We start from the raw sequence: 12157 nt of genomic DNA, 5'->3' as shown, positions 1-12157 counted from the left end.
AATAAGTACTTCTGAATGAGCATGGTCTCCCTTCGTTTAATTTGCTATATGTTTACGTAGTTTGATTTTCAACTTTTTCTTAGAGGATATGGTATGAAGGAAATTAAAGAATTGACTCAAAATTAATTGATCAATAGGAGGATAGAGGCCTAGAATTCTTATAAGGACTTACACAAGACTACAATTTTTCAATATAGGACAACACTTCATATTCTCACACGTCCTTACACTTGTGGCGTAACATGCCATAATTTTTCAATTTGGGACAAGACTCCACATTCTCAAATGAAGGAAATTGGAGATCGAGCACTCAACCCAATTGGCCATGAGTGTAGAGGCCAAACTTTTTATAAACAACTACCCTATAAATCTTTCTCTCAACAGAAAACCCAACATTTTAAGTACATAGACAAATACATTATTTTTAATGAATATTGAAAAATAATCATCATTTAATCCAATGATTTAATAATTTTTAATTTGTCTAATTTTTTGTATGAATAATTCTTAAATAAAAAATTTAAAAAATAGATGGTTTAAATTACTACACTACAATGTAAAATAGACCTCCACAATATGTCCCTCAAATAAACTTATCTAAAGGATTTGTCGTGAACAAGACTCCCTCTAAGCATAGGATGAATAAGCAATTGGGTGGTAGCCAAATGAAGTTGTCCAAATAAGTACGTAGAAATATATGCATGACAAAGACGCGAGTGTTTGTGTGGACGTGCGTGCGATTGCAACCAAATATGTCTTAAAATGACGACGACGACGGGCAACAAGCAATTGACCAATGACAATATTATATACCTAACACTTTTTTTGGGGATTAATATATAGTAAGCATCATATACTATATATTATATACCTGCCAAATTAAGTCCAACTTGGTGTATCTGCACCATTACCATACGCCATATATTGCTTACCACGTTACCATTTCAAAGTCAAATTGTGGAAATATTCAACAACTCAACTTGCTCATGTTGGAAGACTTTGACTCACCACCATGGAATTAATGAATATGGTTTCATAGATTGCTTCATGAAGAAAAACAATTAATACAATTAGCTAGTCAACCACGCAACTGTTTTCTTATTGTTTTGTCTGGCCATTTGTTCAAAAACATTAAAACAGCGTGAATTTTAAAATCGAGGATCAAAACAATGAAAGTAGCTAGGACGTACAGATTCAGGATTCCAAAATGGGATAGGCTAGGGTTATATATAATTAAGGGTAGCTTGAGATTACAATCTATCTAGGTAAAATAAAAAAATAAAATAAAAATTGTATGCATGAGCAGCAGCTTATACAGCCACAATTATCCGTCCCTGAATGAAACCAAAATAAAAACACGAAAGATTGTTCCAAACTTTTTGTGCAACTTAAATATACTAATCCAAGTTTTTTGTTTGGTTATATTATAGGAAATGAAATCAAGAACGTATTCTATTTCTAACACATTACCTTATCCCCACCATCCTCACCAGTTGAGCTAGTCCACTTGAATTGAATAACCAAATTCTTCAAAATTAGATTAGCATAATATATCCGGGCAATTAGGTGATGTGCGACCAAGCAAGGAACTTCTTCCCGATGTAAGTTCTTTTCTAACATTGGGAACAAGGTTTCGACTGGTCAACCAAAAAATAACAAAAATTAAAAAAAAAAAAAAGTTAATTATAATTACATACCTCAATTATATATCATTTTTCAACTTGGTACCTCAAGTTCAAAAAGTTGCATTAAGCTACCCTAATTACGAAACCGTGTCAGTTAGGTACCTCCGTTAGTCTGACCGTCAAGAATGTCGTTATCTGATGACGTGACACACGCAGACCCACCACTAAAAGACTTCATTTCAATTTAGTACTTCAATTTTACCATGTTTTTCAAGTTCATACCTCAAGTTCAAAAACTTGCAAATAAATAAATGTTTTCCAGTTTTTATTTCAACTTCACCCCAACTTTTAACTCATCAAATCTCCACCAAAATCATTAATATTATACTCATTTTGAAGATATGAATCTCCTTTTTACAACCATATAAAAATCATGCAAAAAAGAGAAACCCGAGATAATTGGTTACAAAGTAGGCTACCCGAAACTGCCAAATTTTCTAAACAAATTGGAAATTTCGAGTAGCCTAATTTGTGACCACTTATCTCGCAATTCATAACTCCTCTTTGAAACATTTCTATATGGTTATAAAAAAGAGATTCATAACTTCAAAATAAGTATAAGATTGTTGGTTTTGGTGAAGATTTGATGGGTCAAAAGTTGGGGTGAAATTGAGATAAAAACTTAAAAACATTTATGTATTTGCAAGTTTTTGAGCTTGAGGTATGAACTTGAAAAACATGGTAAAGTTGAGGTACTAAATTGAAATTAAGCTTTTTAATGGTGAGGTTCATGTGTGCCACGTCATCAGATAACGGTCTTCTTGACGGCCAGACTAACTGAGGTATCTAATTGACACAGTTTCGTAGTTGAGGGTACCTTAATGCAACTTTTTGAACTTGAGGTACCAAGTTGAAAAGTGGTATATAGTTAAGGTATATAATTGTAATTTACCCTAAAAATAATGCATGATAAAATTAAAATATAAGTAAAACCGCAAGAATATAAACTGAAATTAAAATAACAATGAAACTATGAATTTGAAATATAGAAAGACAACAATGTTGTAAAACGAAATCTCCAAGTAGCTAAACTTGGGAAACGATGGGTCTAGTAAACACAAGAAAACCCTTCGGAGGGTAAGGGGGCACCAATGTGGTGCTAGCCAAAGGCTCTCCGACGATCAAGTCAGTAAGCAAGATCAATATTAACTCAAAGCAGTGGGCTCAAAGCTCTAGAATCACGTACCTTTGAATGATCTTATGAGAGTCTATATAGAAAATGATTTAATCCCTATGGCCTTAGGATTGTAAGTTGGTTAGACTTGTAATCACCGGGAAGTATAATCCATATTAGATTGAACTTCTATACTTGAATCATTGTTTGGAGAGGATTCAAGCCATTTAATTCGTATGAGAGTTGGTTTCCAAATATAACATAGATTTCTTAGGTCCCTTTAATCGTGGGTAGTGTGGTAATACCTTTGTGGGCTCACAATTGAGTGCATCCGCGAACTTGGATAGAAACTTGGACCCATCCGCTAGCTCAGAGGGATCCGTAGGTTTTGATGTATCCACATACTTGGAAGCATTCGACCTTCCTAAATGTGTGTGGGAGTTGTTACCCTTACTCTGTGCTCAATGAGTCCTCCAATTTATGGTGTTTATACCTCAAGATTTGTTGGCGATAATCCTTTGCTTATAGGTCCCCTTGAACTTATAAGAGCATAAGTCCTATTAGGGATACCCATCGGTCGAATCGGATCGGAAAATGGCCTTACCGATTCGATTACCGAAATTTTCGGTAATTCAATTTCCGATGCCGATTACCAAATCGACTTTTTTCGGTATTTGGAAATTTTTTGGATCCTTCGGTATTCGAAATTTTTGGTAATTTTTTATCCTTATATTTTTTCGATATTTTAAGAATTTTGGTAAAAATAGTTCATTACAGCATAAAATAAAATTATAAAAATAAAAACCTAAGCCTTTTGGCCCTTTTCCCAGCACACACACACACATATATATATATATATGATAATATGACAATTAGAGCTTCTGCCATATACCATACTCAATCTTTTTTTTTTTTTTTTTGCTCTGAAAGAAACTTCATAGAAAGGCAAATGGCCATGGCAAATTCAAAAACTAGGAAAACAAAGAAAGAGGCAAACCTGAGAACAAAACAACAGTCAACAGCCAACCCAAAAAGGGAAAGCACAAAGGAAGCTAAAAACAAAAGCTAGGGAGCATACACTACCCAAGCCAAACCATACAGAAACCAAACGAAAAACATAAGAACAATCCAGAAATTAACTATTCAAAAGACACAAACTATTCAAAAAAACCAAAATTAACTAGAACAATCCAGAAATTACAATTAAACCAAATTAATAAGAACAAATTATACAATATAGAAAATAAACTACTACATAAAGTATTGAAGATCACTCTCTAAACTTCAAGACTTGCAGGTTGTAGCATATCAACTTCCACAATCTAATAAGAATAGGAAATGTAATTCAATTATTATAGAAGTTCCAGAATAGAAGATTATGCATATGCAGGTTAGCAGGTGCAATTTAATTAAAACAACAAGAAACATCTAGTAAATTAAAACAACAAGAAAATAAGCCATTCAATTACAACAGCAAGAAAATATGGTATACACTAGAAAATTAAAACAACAAGAAAATAATTAATTTTTAACACTTGGTAAGACTGCCTAGCAACAAGATGCTCATAGTAATCCAACATTGCATACACTTTTTTAGTATAATTTGCAACCTGTTTGCACCCTATTTTGGTTTTGGGCCGGGATCACGGCCAGGTCCATAGTATTAATAATAAAATCCATTTATGGTTGAAAGTAAAGCTCACAGTGTGTTAAAAGCCCAAACTGCCAAACATTTAAAGAAAGTTTCTTTGTTCAACCGAGCATCCACTACTACAATTGTATAAATAGACAACAGTCAATAGACAACGGTTCTTATTTTGTCCGTTATCTTAGTTTAACACACAACGGGTTTTAAAAAACTGTTATATGATGGTATTATATCCAATGCTATTTGGTCGGATGAATTTTCCTAAATATTAAACACAATAGTTTTAAACAAAACCGTTGTGTTGGATAAGCTACACAAAAATAAAAAAAACATGCGGGTCTTTGTATTTGACAAAATACACGCTCGCGATAATGAAAAAAATCATATCGCCTTTAACCCAGACTTGCTTCTTCCCAAAACCCAGACCTCCCGCACTCTCACTTTGCTCACTCTTTCTCTTTCTCTCTCTTCTGATTATGGCCATCACCCATCACCGTCCCTCACCATCATTGTGTCGCCCTTTCACCACCATGTACGCACTCGTCTTCTCATCACCGTCGCCATGGCTGCACACATCTTCTTATCATGTCGACTCTCAGTTTATGCCTTCTGAAATCACTGGATTTATGCTCTCCTCTAACCAAATCACACAGAGATTTGGGAAAGCTTGAAACCCTAACCCTAATCTGGACCATTGACTTCGCTGAGCTCACACTGGGCTTTCAGGTGCTTTTTCCCCCACTTCACTCTTTTGTTTTTCCTCTGTGATAGGGCTCTCACATGAAGTTCTTGATTATTTCCTTTACGCGCGCTGCTGAATTTGTGTTTTGTTATTTATTTATTTTTTTCTGTAATTTTTTTGTGGGTTTACTTTGGAGGGATTTAAGGTTAGATTCGTTTGTTTTTTGAGGTTGATTCCTTTCATTTCATCTCTTTTTAAAATTTTCTTGCTTGGTTTAATCTCATGAACTAGGATTTTTAATAGGAATTTTTGTTCATTAATTGTTTTCTGAGTTTTATTTTCTTCTGGACTAGTTTATGTTTGGTTGTTGAGAAAACTGCGAAAAATAAGGGATGAATTTAACTTGATATTTGTGTTGTGAATGGATTTGGACCATTAAGATCAGTTAAGTAAATGGACTTTGCTTTGCTAGACTCACATAATGAAATTTCATATGTTTTCTTCACACTTTTATCATTAGCGAAATTGGGTTTTTTTGTGTACGTGTGCTATTCTGTTAACTGACTTATTTCAAGGACATAAAATTTTTTTAAGGTTAGAATGTTTATTGGGTTAACTATAAAGAGATACCGAGCTATTAAAGAAGTGGGAAGATTATAATGAGTGTCAGGATCATTGCCTACTACCAACTGATGCAAGTTTGTTAGGTACAACTAATATTTATATCTCCATTCTACTGTGCTAATGCTCATATGATTTGGGGGCAAGTTACTTTGAAAACTATGGAATTATGCTCTTTTTTTTTTCTTTAATTTAATTGCAAAGTGTGTATGTTTTTTTATTTATTATTTAATTCGATCTCTCTTTTGCTTATCTTATTGCATTTTTCTTGACAACGCGCTTTAGCATGTAGCACTTTGAAGATATCACTTTTTTTCATTGATGTCCTTCTATTTAATTTCTATTTCAGGCTGAATATTTTCACCAGTTTCTTAAACCTGTTACGTAGTCTAATATCACCAACTGTCTGGACTATGGGATTTGGGATAGACTGTCCTATGGCTGTATTCATACATAAGAAAGAAGGCAGTTGTTTTGATTTTGGTGGCTGGTTGTTAGGGACTAGGTGGCTCTCCTGTAGTAGAATGGCAATAACTCTCCTGTATTCTTTCATGAAGTCTCAAGGAACTGCTAAACTAAAGGGGTCTAATTTTCTTTGGTGATATCTCTCTCTCTCTCTCTCTCTCTCTCTCTCTCTCTCTCTCTCTCTCTCTTTATTTTCTTAAAATAAAAATAACAGAGCATGTTGCCACCTTGTTTTGTGTTTCCCTTAATTTGGTTCCTGCTTATTTTCTCTTAGTTTTGATAAATATAAAAATGCTAACCAATCTCAAAGTTTGTGAAAAGAATATATCACTCATCTGACCTCATATAAAAGAGTTTGAGCAAATACTTTTCCTAATTGTCCCCAGTGAAGGCATATATAATGTAATCGATATCATGCTTATTCTTTCAAATATTGTTGATACTAATTAAATTTCTTATATTGCATAAAACCATTCCCAGATCTAGGTATTCATTTATTTGATGCTTTGTGCATCTCTGTGGCCAAGACACCTGCCTGAAGAGGAAGTTAGAGAGCACCTAGTTTAAGAAGTACTACTAGAAAATTAAAAAGAGGTAGGGGATGAATTGCATTCAGCAGTAGAAACAGAAAAAGAGCTTTTTGTGAAAGGTTCTACTTCAAACTGTGTGTGTGTTCATTTTGGCTTCTACTTCAAACTGTGAAAGTTTCCGAATTCCCTTTTATTTGCAACTCATAGATCATGAATAAATCTGCACTTTGCAATTTTAAGAAATAATGGTTTACAATTTTGTTTTGTTAACTTCTGTATGTTATTAAATGAGAAATTTGTCATTAGTGATAAAGCTTGTGTGATGACCCTTTTGAAATATAATCTGCAAGTTGCATTGAAGAAAGATAAACAACATTGGAAACTTTATTAGCCCATTTTTGTATACTATGTGAGTGCTTAGGTTGATTCTCTTTACAAAAAGCTGCCTTAAATAATATTTGGTAGGTGGCTTTCATGCAGGGCAGTCCTTGAGCTTTTCTCCAAACCAAGTTGCATTCTTGGTAAGGAAAGTCTAATTAAACTTGGTTGTGATCGAACTCTGTGTAGACCCTAGTAATGTTGCTTTTCTCCAAACCGAGTTGCATTCTTGGTAAGGAAAGTCTAAACTTGGTTGTGAACTCTGTGTAGACCCTAGTAATGTTGCTTTGAGTGTACTGATAATGCTTGGTTTGGCAAGAGAGTCTTGAGTCTTGAGTCTTGAGCTTTACACAAAATCCCACTTTTCTTGTTTTGGTAGTCACTGACCCCGTGACACTCTTTGTGAATTATGTACTGATTGGTAAGTGGTCTCGAGCTGATTTTTGGTGAGCATAAACTAGACATCCTAATGGTTATTTCAAGACCAAGATCACCTCAATCGGACCCCAGATGCATTAGTTATGCATTTTCTAAGTTGGCCCTGAAAGCTTTACACAAAATCCCACTTTTCTGGTTTTGGTAGTCACTGACCCCGTGACACTCTTTGTGAATTCTGTACTGATTGGTAAGTGGTCTCGAGCTGATTTTTGGTGAGCATAAACTAGACATCCTAATGGTTATTTCAAGACCAAGATCACCTCAATCGGACCCCAGATGCATTAGTTACGCATTTTCTAAGTTGGCCCTGAAATACTGAAATCTGGCAGCAATTATCTTCCTTTGCATGTCTATGTTTTCTTATGTTTCTCGTGATTTTAACCTAAACTAAAATTGATGTACTGATATTAATTAGTTCAAGTGTTTTAGTGAAACACCAAATTTTTTGCACAATTTCACTAGTATTGATGTCCTGTTACTAGCAAGTAAGCTATATATAACCTGTACGTAAGTGTTAAATCCTCAGGTATATGAAGTTCTGGAGTTGCTAAATGAACTTCTCCTTGCTTCAGCCAAAGAACAAGATGCTCCACAATTGTCAGATAAGGAATCTTTTTTAGTTGATCAACCTGATTTTCTGAAAAAAATTTTGGGATGAATATACTTCCTTTGTCAATCCATGTTTGGTTTCTGATATATAAAACACTTTCTTTGCACCCCACCCAACCAACCAATATTTTATGCAATGTTTCCTTCATTTGTCAACAGGTTGTGAATTCCAAGCATGCGAATCATTACATAATCAGTGGGCACTCTTTGGAGCATTTGTGTTCAGTGATGGTCCTTGTTCTACTCATTATTTTTTGTGTATGTGTTTATCAAGGCAAATGTATTTGTGTTCACCCAACCATTAAAGATTACTACACGGATTATATCAAGGTAAGCTGCTAAGTCATTTATCCTTGTCAATTTAAATTTAAATGACTATCATATTCATGCATCCATGAGTTTCAACATCTCCCAAGTGACATATGATTTATTTTATAATCGAATTTTCAATTATGTGTCTTATTTTCACAGACTTTGATTTTTCTTTAATTAATGAGTCTATTTGTCTATTTTTATGTAGGGATTCAAAGATGGAAGGAGCTCAAAATGCTTTGGTTGTCGGTCCATCTGCACCAAAGGCACAATGAGCTTTATGAAGGAAATGCTTTGGTTGTCGGTTGTTATGCGCTTTATGAAGGAAATAATTGAAGATGAGGGCTTAGCTTTTGTGAATAAGGTATGAATTAGTCAGCCAACCTGACATTATGTTGGTCATGCTTTTGGTATGAGCAGTGATATCATAATTGTCTTTTACTTGGACATTTTGAACCCTTGGTACTCTTAGGAGCTATATCATATCATGTCAAAATGACTTATAAATTGTTTAGACCTTGCTGGGCATTTATAAATGGGTATTCGAATCTTGATAAAGAAGTTGATGTATTGTTGCAATTTATAATGCTTTAATTTGTTTTGTGGCTGAAAGCTTGGAAATGTAGTAAAGGAATAAAAGGAAACAAATTAGTTGGGGGAGTCTGTTTTGGGTGCAGATTGGGAATACTTGGTGGATTCTTTCAAAATTGTGGAAGTGGACAGGTTATATTGGCCCCTGTTTGATGATCACTTGTGTTAATATATTGGAGCTTGATTCTGGATATAGGCCCCTATTTTATCTTGTGGATGATAACTATATATATATATATGCTTGCTACTGGATGTTGAAACCTGACAGGGGCATATTCTTCTCTTGCATGCCTATGTTTTTCAATACACCTACTTAGGGGCGCGCATGTTCTTTATTTTTTTCTTTCTGCCGGACTGTTTGCATTTTTGGTTGAATTTTATTTTTAATTAGTACTTCATCTTTGCCTTGTTTCAGTGGGAACGAAGGCAAGACAACACTTATACCCAAGAAGATATCGATGAAGTCCGGGCTGAATGGGCAAACTTCGTGGGCCAGTTTATGTAGACATTTCTGGTTGGATTTTTGCATGACACCTTTTTGACATAGGCCATATGTTTAGCTAGACTAGCTTTGGGTATATATGATATATTGATTACTTTGCTAGATTAGCTTGGGATGATTGATAGGCTAGCTGCTGGATAATATTTTGATATATATATGACAGCAATTAGGTTGATTAATTAGATTGATGCCTAGTTTTTTGGAAAGGTATATATGGAGGGTTTTTGTTTATGGCATATATGGCTGGTTTTGTGAATGAAATTGGGTTAAGGGAGCGAGGTACATATATACAATTACTACCTTCAAATATCTTATATTATTTGGTACTTTAGAAATTCCAATCCTTTATTATTGTGAATTGGTATTTTGTAAATGTATAATTTATTAGGAATATGTTAATTATGAAGGGAATCAATTTAGAACAATTAATGGTTGTACCAAAACAACCTATCTCATCAATTAGATTTTGCATTGTTTGTTCATAATTGCATTGTGGTCAAAGACAATTGGGAGTTTCTAAAAACAGATGTAAACAGGCACATTATACAACAGTTTTTCGATCAAAAGCGTGGTCTGTGCCCTTGACTTACAATGGTTCAATATCATAAACCATTGTTTAATTCTTAAGCATACCACACAAATCTTAAAAAGCCATTGTGCTAAGTGCCTTCATACAATAGTTTCTAACCCAAAATCGATGTACCAAATAAGTATATACAACGGTTATATGGTTAATATTCAATTTTCTTAATGCATTAATACAACGGTTTCATATAAAACACCGTAGTTTGAAAAACCTATAGACATGGCAATACACATATTATTCAATAGATTAGACAACGGTTTTTAACAATAAACCGTTGTTTTAATGGATATTTCACCTCGTGTTTCTACCTAAAATAGTTGTAAAACCAATTCTTTACTTAACATAACCGTTGTTTAACATATATATACACATCGGTTTTTAAATATAAACCGATGTTTAAATTGGCACTCAACAACGGTATCTTCCAAATCATTGATTTTAAAGGTTGTATATACAACGGTGGTACATCTATAACTGTTGTGTAGGTGCACCAGGACAACGGATTTTATCCGTTGTCTATTGGGGGTATGAATAGACAACACTCGATTAGACGACGGTAAATTATAAACTTAGACAACGGTGAAAATCCGTTGTCTGATTGCTATTTTGTAGTAGTGATCCTTGGCGAGGTAGGAATATAATTCAATAACTTGGGCGTAAAGAAAAGGAAGAATCAATAAGGAAGTAGAAGTCCAAAGTTAAGTAGGAAAGGGTCTCTTAACCCTAGAGGTGGATCACTATATAAAGCAAGGCATTAGAAGGAAAAGCTCTCTCCAACACATTCAACACAACTCAACTCAAATCTCAGATCAAACATCTTGATTTTTCAAGTTCTTCAAGCTCTCAAGGAAATTGTTCCTTTTGTTTTAGGATCTCATTGTTCTTAGTATCGATTTCTTTTAATCTTAGTTTTTCATGTCTTTTCATCATGAGATTTTTTATTAGAACTATGATTGTTACTTGTTTTCAAGACGATCAGATCGTCTATACTTTTTACATCAAAGTTCATAATTTCCCGTTGCATCCAATTACTCAAGCACTTATTCATCGCATCTTTAATTTCGAGCACACTGTTATAGTCACACCAAGTAATTAGAAGTCCTTGAGGATCAAGGCAGTCAAGAACTTAGGCGAGTTACGGTTCCTTTCTCGCCGAACAATTATTTGGTTAGAAGATTAGTTCACGGCGCAATACACTAATTCAATTATAAATTCTATCCAAGGCTTCTCGGCCAAAAGACAGTGGCACGCCCGCAATTTTATTTAAAGGACTTCAATGTTTTTAATCAAGGATTTCGGCAATCTCTGTCGTAAATTTTTAGGGTAACATAATTTGGCACGCCCAGTGGGACCTTTTATTGGTGGATGACTGTAACTAGATTGTTTCACAAAACGATCAAAGATTTTCTCAAAAGATGCCTAGCAGCGCAGAGTGACTTACGAAGAACTCACAGCTATAATGGCCGAACACGGTATAGCCACAACTAATGATATGACGATCGAGCAAGAACTGGCTGCAGCGGTTACCATAGCCAGAGCCGCCGAAAATCAAGCAGAGGCACAAGCTGCCAAGGATCAGAATACTCAAAGGATAACAACTGAAATCTAAGGTATGCAAAATAATGTGAACATAATAGAAGTAGCCCTCGGCGACATTGAGACATATTTGGGAAACATGATGCAGGTCATGCAAGCCGGTATAAAAGACAGTATCTCTACCTTAAATGCGACCATGACAACAAACTTGGATCAAATGGGGGATAACTTGACCGCAAGTATTGAACGTATGCACCAGACCATGCGCGTTTTTTTACATGTTCAGAATCAGAGGCTGGCGAGCCACGACCAACCCCAACCTCTGGCGGAGGTGGTACGAACCCCAACCCCACGGCAGGCCGGTACCACCTCCGCCAGAGGTTGAAAATAACGTAAGGCCAGTGTTTCAACTACCTCCACAAGAGCAAGAACCTTTTCTACCGAACCAACAACATTGCTA

At 34.9% G+C, this 12157-nt stretch overlaps 1 long non-coding RNA gene across 1 annotated transcript; it reads left to right on the top strand.

The window, feature by feature from the left end:
• Positions 1 to 8787: 8787 nt before the first annotated feature.
• On the top strand, positions 8788 to 9889 carry LOC147283798 (uncharacterized). The gene is made up of 2 exons (XR_015122498.1): positions 8788 to 8846; positions 9489 to 9889. It is a non-coding gene; the product is annotated as an uncharacterized LOC147283798 (long non-coding RNA).
• Positions 9890 to 12157: the final 2268 nt, after the last annotated feature.

This window comes from Dryas octopetala, chromosome 5 (assembly GCF_963921425.1).
Source record: "Dryas octopetala chromosome 5, drDryOcto1.1, whole genome shotgun sequence".
NCBI lineage: Eukaryota > Viridiplantae > Streptophyta > Magnoliopsida > Rosales > Rosaceae > Dryas > Dryas octopetala.
This window is presented reverse-complemented; position numbering and strand designations above follow the sequence as displayed.